The sequence below is a fragment of the Arachis ipaensis genome, chromosome B03, assembly GCF_000816755.2.
Source record: "Arachis ipaensis cultivar K30076 chromosome B03, Araip1.1, whole genome shotgun sequence".
In the NCBI taxonomy this organism is placed as follows: Eukaryota; Viridiplantae; Streptophyta; class Magnoliopsida; order Fabales; family Fabaceae; genus Arachis; species Arachis ipaensis.
The window spans coordinates 18,651,097-18,661,391 of NC_029787.2; the positions used below are offsets into that span (position 1 = coordinate 18,651,097).

Consider the following 10,295-nt stretch of genomic DNA (forward strand, 5'->3'; position numbering starts at 1 on the left):
CCCTACCAATGACGCTGTAACAGTGAGTATACCTTTTATAGCAGTTGCTCTTATCACTGGTGAATAAATTTGCTTATAATCCACCCCTTCTTTTTGTAGAATCATTTGGCAACAAGCCTAGCTTTGTACCTGAGAATGTCACCTTGTTGATTTTTCTTAATTGCGAATATCCATTTGCTTCCTATGACTGTCACCTTTTTAAAATGTTTACTGTCGCATCTGACTTCGATGCCTCAGTGATTGATCTTGATGGGGTTGTTCTTCACCAGCGGTCTCCTCACCTCCATATTGGTGGATTCATCTGCCTCTACCTCTGCCACCAGTTCTGCCGATCCCGAGAAAGTTGTTGATTTGATGGAAGAGGTATAGATGCTCACACAAGAGCTTCACCAACAAGCTCAGCAGTCTGAGGAGAGGTACAATGAGCTTCTTGCACGCGTGAGAGACACCGTTGCCATCAAGTTGGAGCTGATGGAGAAACTGGAGCAACTAGAGGTAGATGCACGCTGGAGGCAGCATCGTTGCTGGTACTAGCAGCTGCGCTGTTGGTGGGGCACCGACATCAATATCTAGTTTGCCGCCTCAGCAAGGGAAAGACAACGACGACGATGATTACCGAGATCCGTAGGGTTTAGAGATTTAATTTATTTTATGTCTATTTCATTGTATTTTACTTCTTTGACTTTTTATTATATTTAGATCCTTAATATTTAATAAAATCATTAGTTGATTTCTGGTGTTTAGAATTTGTGAACTAATCTTGTAAAAAAAATTTAATTTGACTACTAATTGTGAAAAAAATTGCATACAGTCAGATTTACTGGAACAATCCAATGGTAAATGGGAGCCACAAAATATAACATGGCCCCAAAATTACCGTAAAAAAAATCTAATAGTAACCAACTGCTTATTTTTGTCGTATTAATTACAAAATCTGACGCAGAATCCACCGGTAATAAACGTCGGATAAAATAATTCACCAGTAAACATTTTTTAGTGCCGTTTATACCATCAAATTCATTTCGATGGTAAATCTGATGGTACTCAACGCCTTTCTTGTAGTGTGTTACTAATAAAGATAGACTTATTTCTGTTATATGCCTATGCTTTCTTTCCACATTCCCTTTTTGGTGATGTTTGTAAGAGCATGACATTCTATAGGGCTTTAATACTATCTCCAATTTGCTTCTCCTTAAGTTTCTTATAGTTTTGAAAAGCTAATAAGGTTGAGACTTATTCTGTAATAGAAAAATAACTGTGAATTTTGAAAAATCATCCACAAAGCAAGCATAATATTTGAAATCAGTTCTTGAATCCACTAGAGCTGGTCCCCAAAGATCTGCATATACATATTTCAAGGGGCAAAAAACCATAATGAGCCAAAGCAAGAATCGTGTAACCAAAATGCGCCAAATCCAATTTCGTTTCAGCAATGAGCCAAAGTGTATTTTAATATAATTCGAACCAAGCTGGTTCGAATTGCTCTCCTTCATAATTCGAACCAACCTGGTTCGATTTAGTGTTGTACGTATTTGAATAATTCGAACCAATAAGGTTCGAACTCCTCCCATACATAATTCGAACCACCCTGGTTCGAACTTCTCTCATACATAATTCGAACCAGGTTGGTTCGAATTATGCTTTGAAATCGATTCCATGTAATTCGAACCGGGCCGGTTCGAATTACTCCTAATGCACTCCTTTATAATTCGAACCAGGCTGGTTCGAATTAGGTGTGATTCGAGTATATAAGGAGTTCAAATCACCCTCATTCGAACCATTATCCCTTCACCCCTACCCCACAAAATCTCAGAGAAAACGACCCAGATTCTCTCCGAGGAAGACCTGAACGGACTACTCTGCTGATGGGGGACGATCCGGCACAGTTATATCGGTTGGACGGAGTCGCTCATATAGCCGGGGTCATCAACGACGAGGTTAGTACGGAAATATTTTTGATTCAAGCGTTAGTTGTGCTTTAGTGGTTTTGTATCCTGGTTAGACGGTACTTTATGTTAGTGGTTTATGTAGGTGGTTTAGGTGAGGGGATTATATAGGTGGTTTATGATAGTGGTTTAAGCTAGTGGTATTAGTTAGTGGTTTATGTTAGTGGTTTAGGGTGGTGGTTTAGGGTAGTGGTTTTTGTTAGTGGTTTAAGTCAGTGGTTTTTGGTAGTGGTTTATGTTGGTGGTTTATGTTAGCGGTTTTTGTTAGCGGTTTTTGCAAGCGGTTTTTATATGTGGTTTAGGGTAGTTGTTTAATGCTAGGTGGTTTAAGTAAGCCGGTTTATTGAATTTCTTTCTTGTTAATGGCTCTCGTTAATTGTGGTATATGCTAGCGGTTTAGTTGTGTGGTTTAGGGTTTGTTTTCCAGTTAGTTATCTTTCATGTGATGTTATGCTGTTTAATTTAGCGAAATGGTTAATGTAAACCGGATTATGGAAACCGTTTTATGTAAACCCGTTTATGTAAACCGGTTTATGTGAACCGGTTTACTGTAAAAGCTGTGTAGTTATATATCTCAGTATGCGTTTCTTTTCATTCGCAGCCCGAGCGATGCATTAGGAGCATGAGGCGGCAGCAGGGCATGCGTCTTGATGACAGATACGTTCCATACTTGCAGATGGCAGGGCTATACCATCTTGCATGGCTGAACGACCGGTGGTTCCGGCTAGACGAGGCGCTCGTCAGTGCATTCGTGGAGAGATGGCGTCCCGAGACGCACACATTTTATATGCCGTTCGGAGAGTGCACAAATATTTTACACTTGGCTCGTACAGTTGCCCTGATAATTGTGGGTTTGTTCTGCAGTTTATATGGATGCCGTACAGTAGCCCCGACGTACTTCAGGTGTTGCACCCGGAGGTTTTGGAGCCTCGGCACATGGCGGTGTGGCGCTCTGTGACCGCGCTGATCTACTTTGCTGTCATAGAGTGGCATCAGATAGATCGTGTTCTTCCTCAGTTTGGAGGGGTACAGGCCCCTCCGCGTCCCGCCTTGAACATCGACTTTCTGATGTCCAAGGACGGGAGAGGCGGCGATCGATGGTTCCCCTCTTCCATGCCGAAGTGGCATGCATACTGGGACGCTCGTCAGGACAGTGTATTGAGGTTCGATGTTGTTGCCGACCCTGGACCGTCTCATCAGTTCCTTCAGTGGTGGAGTCAGCATGGGAAGAGGTTCCTGGCACCGGACACTCAGCTACTACCTGTGGGCATCTACGTCTAGTGTGTCCGGGTTGGCGACAAAGGCCACACCGTTTTGGCCTGTTTGGATCTGCCTCATCCATATTCGTCCGTATCCTTGTGGATCTAGGCCTCCCCTCTCTCGCACGCCTTCTGTTTGGGTCCGGAATCACTGTGGGCCCATCGTAGGGTGGCCAGTAGCCCTCCGGGATTGGTGGTGTGAATCCCATTCGATAGACATTGAACACCGAGCTAATCTGATAGACGCTGTGAACATAGGAGCTCCAACTCACACGTGCGTAGGCACAACATGCAAGTGCGTGCTGACACGGGAAATGAAGCGCCTGAAAGTACCCACAGTCACATGTCCGGGAGGCAAGCGATACTCGGTAAGTACCCAATGAGAAAGTAATTCGAACCAGCCTGGTTCGAATTACTTCAGTCGACCTCCCTTCCCATAATTCGAACCAACCTGGTTCGATTTATTACACTTGACTAATCTCCACATAATTCGAACTCAACCGGTTCGAATTACATGCTCTCCTGGTTCGAACCTGACCGGTTCGAATTATTCACATTTTTTTAGTGGTAGTTCGAACCAATGTGGTTCGAATTACTTGCTAATAGAGTTCGAACCTTGTTGGTTCGATTTATATAAAAATGCCTCTTGGCTTATTGCTGAAACAAATTTCTGTTTGGCGTATTTTGGTTAAACTTTTCTGCATGTGGCTTAATATGGTTTTTTGCCCTATTTCAAGGGTTGATTATATACCATTTTAGTTTGATTAAAGTGCAATTTATGCTTCTTGGCCAATGGACAAATTTCACACATATGTTGCAAAGAAGAACTAGAATTTGAGATAGGAATTAAGCATTTACTCATTACTGTATACACAGTTTTCGTGACACAGTGACCAAGTCTTTTGTGCCATAGAACAATATTATTATTCTCATTACATGTGGTATTGAAAGAAATAAATTTAGGTAAACTAGTACCTAAGTTCGTAATTACAGGAGCAGTACAAGAATGAGTAGAAACGACATGTAAATCAGAAGCAACAGTAGAAGGAAAATCAGAGGTGCATAATAGAGCAGATTTCATAGAAACAGATTTAGAGACCTTGAGGTTGTCAAAAGAATAAATTCCATTTCTAGTACGGCTTGTCGGAGATAATCTTGTTAGCCTAATCATGAATAACACAATAATCAAGGCAAAATTCACAGAAAACTCCATTTTCAGCAGCAAACTGTGACACACTTAGCAAATTTTGTGTGATTTGAGGGACATGAAGCAAGGTTTTTAAATGTAAAGTGACATTAGCATATTTATCATATAAAATTGAAGAACCATAGTTCTTGATTGTAATACCTATACCATTACCTATAAAGACTTGATCTGAATCAATGCTATTTGTAGTGGAAGAAAGCAGGTTGGAAGGATCTGGTGTCAGATGATGGCTTACCTCAGAATCTACAAGCCATGATGCTTCACTCAATGGTGAGGATGGAGCAGTCAGATAGGCAATGGGTTGATGAAAGGTGGCTGGAGGTAGTGGTGGTTGTGTATTCAAATAGTGAATTTGTTGTTGTGCAGAATTGTTTCCAGAATTGGGGTTGAAAGAGTGATCAAATCTGTGGTAATAATTTCACACCACATGACCTAATTTTCCACATAATTTACACTGCATTCAGGAATTATTGTTGTTATTATAGCCAAAACATCCTCCGCCATGACCATTTCTTACACCACGGCCATGCCTATTAGAATTGCCACGAGCATAGTCAAAATTTGATGGTGAATTATGAACATAGTAAGCTACTGGCAAGCTAGTTTCTGATTTCTTGAATCGCTTAAGCATCTCCTCATAAGAGAGAAGAAATGCCTCAGCCTCAACTACTCGAAAGAATTCTCTCTTTGCTGTGATTGAAGAGATATACACTGTATATTCCTTTAAGAGGCTATCTATGATAGCTTGAAGATGATCATCTTTTGGTACTTTATATCCCACAGCAAACAAAGAATCTACAATCTTGCGAATCTTGGCAAGGAAGTCAGTGGCTGATCTAGTTTTCTTACATGATCTGAGTTGGCTTTGTACACGGGCAGAGGAAGTAGCTTGAAAATATTCATCAATTTTAATTTGTCTCATACTTCCTGAAATTGTATTATTTTGTTCTTGAAGTAGTTGGTCATTGAAGCGGCAAGCTAGGTTGTGAGAGTCTTATCTCGCTGGCGCCAATTCTTGAATTCTTCTATTTCTGTGATGGTCTTCTTTGCAGTATCAAATGCAAATTATTTTGGAAATTTTGTTAGATTAAGGTGACTTTCAAGACCCAGACTCTCAATGGTAAGAATAGTAAGTAGAGTAGTTATCATCGTTGAGCTTTTTAACAATGGATGAAAAGGTTCTCTTTGTTGAATCAGAAAGTATAATTTCATGGTTAAAAGTAAAAAAAAATGGTTCTAGATACTATAAAAGATGCAATAAAGATAAAAAAGATAGCATCATAGATTAAGAAATAAGCTGTGAAAAAATGCAAAAAAAGGTTAAAAACAGAATTAAATATTTGTTAAAGAAAAAAATAAAATTGAGCTGAATGAAAATTAGTATATTTCACATTGTAAAATGAGCAATATATATATATAGGGCAAATGGCAGTATTAAGCCAGTTTGATTGAGATATTACACAATTCTACCAAAGGTAAAAACGTTACAAAGTTCTACCAACAGCACATTTCTATATAATTTGAATTAGAGCCACTCGAATTACACATACATAGTAATTCAAATAACCCTGACTCGAATTACACACACACACACTAACTCACACTAATTCGAAACAGCTCCATTCGAACTAGCCATTTTGTCGTCCCATAGTAATTCGAAGCAGGCTGTTTCGAATTACTCCCTGTTTTTTCTATATAAAGAGTTCGAACTAACATCATTCGATCCACTATTCCAAATTCATGCCCCACCAAATCCCAGAGAAAATGACCCATTACGACTCCAACAAAGACTTGAGCAGAATATTTAGCCGATGGGGGATAATCCAGACCGACTTTATCGTTTGGATGGAGTAGCTCATATAGCTGGTGTTATCAATGAAGAGGTTAGTACGAACTTGTTCTTTTAAAATAGGAGTGAATAAGTTATTTTTTTATATATATTTTTACCTTTGGTGTGTTAGAATGGTAGTCATTATGTACCGTTGCAAAGTTAGATAGGAGTGCCATACAAGTGGTTTTGTTAGTGGTTTTGGAAGTGAATGATTTTATTGATTTTGTTAGTGGTTTTGTTAGTGAATGATGTTAGCGAATGATGTTAGTGGTTTTGAAAGTGAATGATGTTAGTGATTTTGTTAGTGGTTTTGATAGTGAATGATGTTAGTGGTTTTGTTAGTGAATGATGTTAGTGATTTTGTTAGTGAATGATGTTAGCGAATGATGTTAGTGGTTTTGTTAGTGGTTTTGTTAGTGAATGATGTTTTATTAGTGAATGATGTTAGTGGTTTCTATATTCTAGTACATTATGTTTGCAGCCCCAGCGATGTATTTCGAGCATGCGACTACAGCAGGGTATGCGTCTGGACGAGAGGTACGTTCCGTACTTACAAATGGCCGGCTTGTACCATATTGCGAGGCTGAACGAGAGATGGTTTAGGCTGGATGAGCCCCTAATTAGTGTGTTCATGGAGCGCTGGCGTCCGGAGACGCACACGTTCCATATGCCGTTCGGGGAGTGCACTATTACATTGCAGGACGTGGCGTACCAGTTAAGACTTTCGATTGATGAGCATTATGTTAGTAGTTGCCTGACAGATTTTCAGACGTATATCAAGGGTGGTCGGCCAGCTTGGGTGTGGTTCCAGGAGTTGCTTGGTGTGGTACCTCCTGCGAATCAAATCCAGAAGTTTGCAGTGAACTGCAGGTGGTTCAAGGAGACATTTAGAGAGCTTCCTGAGAAAGCCGATGAGCCCACTGTTAGGAGGTATACCCGGGCCTATATCATGATGCTGTTAGGGACTCAGCTATTTGCCGATAAGTCCGGCAACCGCATTCACATTAGATGGCTCCCATACGTAGCTAGGCTTGCGGACATGGGTAGGTACAGTTGGGGATCAGCTGCTCTCTCGTGGTTATACCGGTGCATGTGCCGCATGGCGAACAGACACGTTGTGAAGTTAGCCGGACCGTTACAGCTACTTCAGTCATGGATCTTCTGGCAGTTTCCTGGATTTAGACCTGCTGGATATGATACGTTCAGCTGGCCCTTGTCCGAATCTCCTACCCTCATCCCGATGCTGAGTCCACAATGAATAGTTAATTCTGTTAGCCCAGTCACACATGGCAGGGTCTTCAGACCACAGAATATCAAACCAGTAATCGAATTCCACCTCAGTCTTAGCATATGCTGCATTCACAAGAAGCCTCCTTGCATCCTTACCCTTAAAGGTGAGGGCAAAATTTGCGGCCACATGTCGAATACAGAATGCACAGTATGCAGCAGGTGGTAGTCAACCTCTGTCAGGGGCCTCAAGTGCAGCCTTGATACCGTTGTACCTATCCGATATCACCAGGATACCCGGTTGCGGGGTCACGTACTGGCGGAGATGGGATAGAAAAAACGACCAGGACTTCGCATTCTCACCCTCCACGAGTGCAAATGCAACATGTAGTATGTTGGAGTTTCTGTCTTGTGCAATCGCAACGAGCAACGGACCCCCGTATTTACCGTACAGGTGGGTCCATCAATATTCACCAACGGCTTGCAATGCCGGAATGCCTCAATACATGGGGGAACGTCCAGAAACAGGACTCGTCCTCAACACAGCAACACTACTAGGCATCGTCAGCTGCACACCTAAGACCCATCGTAGCAGCTCGTTGTATGACTCATCCCAATCTCCATAAATATGGGCGACGGCCTTCTGCTTGGCCAACCAAACCCTCCTATAAGTCGGCCTGAACCTAAAGTGTGCCTCCGTCGCATTCAGCAGTACCTTGATACAGACGGATGCATCAGCTCTAACCATTGGCATGATGAAGGCCGAGATCACATGATAATCAAGACTCCTGTGATCGCTCGAGATCGACGTCGCGAGACAAGTATGAAGTCCATTGTACTGTTTTACCTCCCAAATATCCTTGCGTTGCCGGAGACTTAGCCTAATCAACCATGTGCACCCGTTCCCAAACTTAGAACACTTCCCAACATACCTGCGATAATCGAACTCCACCACTTTATACTGTACCCCGCGTCGGATGCTATACGTCTTCACGCTTAACACAACCTCCTCTTTATCCTAAAACTGCTGACCAACCTGAAACTCTGTAAGACCTCCACTACCCTGGGTATCTCTAGCACCAAATCCAGTGGGTTCCGCAGGAACCCCCTCCTGTCTCATGGCATCCAAGTTCAAAGATGAGAAGTGCGGAGGGTACTGCTGAGTCCCAGAGCTAGAACCACCGCCAGCCCCAGCTGGATTACTCGCTGCAATGTCATCGCCATCATCATCCAGCAATGCATCACCAATCTCAGCCGGTGCACTACACTGTAAAGAAATCGGCACCCTCTCCACGATACCAACCTCTCCGCCACCACTGCAGTTGAGATCAATGGCGAACGACGGGGACGTGATAGGCTTGTCCCGAGGTGCATTCACAAGCACGGACAAAGATGCACCAACGGGCCTCGAGCTAGAACCGGCTACCGTGCCTAGAGTTTGGGTATTCCGGTTCGAACCTCCCAAACTAGATACCACATCAACCAACTTTGCCAACAGCTCAGGTGTCCTGACCTCGGAAAACTGCCGACGACAATGGAACAGGACCTGCAAATCCTCGTCACTCCCTATACCAAAAGAATCGTACTTCACATTATCTCTAAGCACTGAGATCGGAATGCGATAGAATAACTTCTGAATCCGTTTCACACCTTGCAACCCAAGTTTCTGTATTATAAAATTCAAGAAGTCATCGAATCTCGTCGTAGGTCTCATAAAAATACTCAGGTGATCTTTATCAGTGAACTTCACACCAAAGCGTGTTTTTCTCTTAATCGACCCTCTATAATGCACCAACACTACAAAGCTCTCCTTACTAGCCATTTTGTCTCACTCAAATGAACTCAGTTCATGTTCACACCATATTTATACACGTTTGGGGCTTCCTAATTCGAAACAGCTAATTTCTTTCGAATTACATATACATAATTCGAATCAACAAGATTCGAACTATAACTCGAATTGTTCACCATATAATTCGAATCAGGTTGATTCGAACTGCCCCATTCATGATTCGAATCAGATTGATTCGAATTACCAAGCATGCATACTCCCTCATAATTCGAATAGTCTTGATTCGAATTATTACTGTTTTTAGTTCGAGTGAGATTGATTCGAATTACATAGAGACATGCTTTTGGTTGATCCATTCTCATTTTTCGATTTAACTTAATCATGTAATATCTCATCCAAACTGGCTTAATACTGCTATTTGCCCATATATATATATATATATATGATTTAGAATCTGATTCCTCTTCAAGAATAATCAAGAAAAACAAACTTTAACTAACCAAAATCAAATAACTAATTGAACAAAATTCTGTTAGCTATAGAACTTTGGTAACTGACCTAACTAACTAACTGTGAACTTTTCTTAATAGTTACTTCTGTTTAAAGCATTTTTTTTTTCTAAATATTCATATATGAAAAAGTGCTAAATAGGCTATAACTGTTATAGTGAAAAGAAACACGTGAAAATGAAAATAAATTCTGTGAATGAAGTCCTCTTAAACTATATTATTATCAATCATTAATTGATGCCTGCGGCACCGTACCGCACACAAATATTACTTCCGTTTTTTTTTTTTTCGCATTATTACTACTAATAGTTAGAGGGACATCGTGCCTAGGTTGGGAAATAAATGGTCGGTAAGTAATTATTGTATATGAAAATATTGCTAACATATATGTAGAAGAATGATAGTTTGGAACATGAATATTTGAACGTAAGTTTTTTTTTTTTTACCAAACATAGAAGACTCCGCAACCTTTTAATTGAGTATGGAGAGATTATGTCATTTGAGTTATAATTCATTGGCATATT

General features: G+C 41.1%; 1 long non-coding RNA gene across 1 annotated transcript in view; it reads left to right on the top strand.

Annotated features, from left to right (window-relative positions):
- Positions 1-10,295, top strand: part of LOC110270011 — a 14,525-nt gene that overhangs the window by 1,449 nt on the left and 2,781 nt on the right. Inside the window, exon 2 of the long non-coding RNA XR_002358963.1 lies at positions 2,347-2,353. This is a non-coding gene — a long non-coding RNA (uncharacterized LOC110270011). The remainder of the gene's footprint in view (positions 1-2,346; positions 2,354-10,295) is intronic.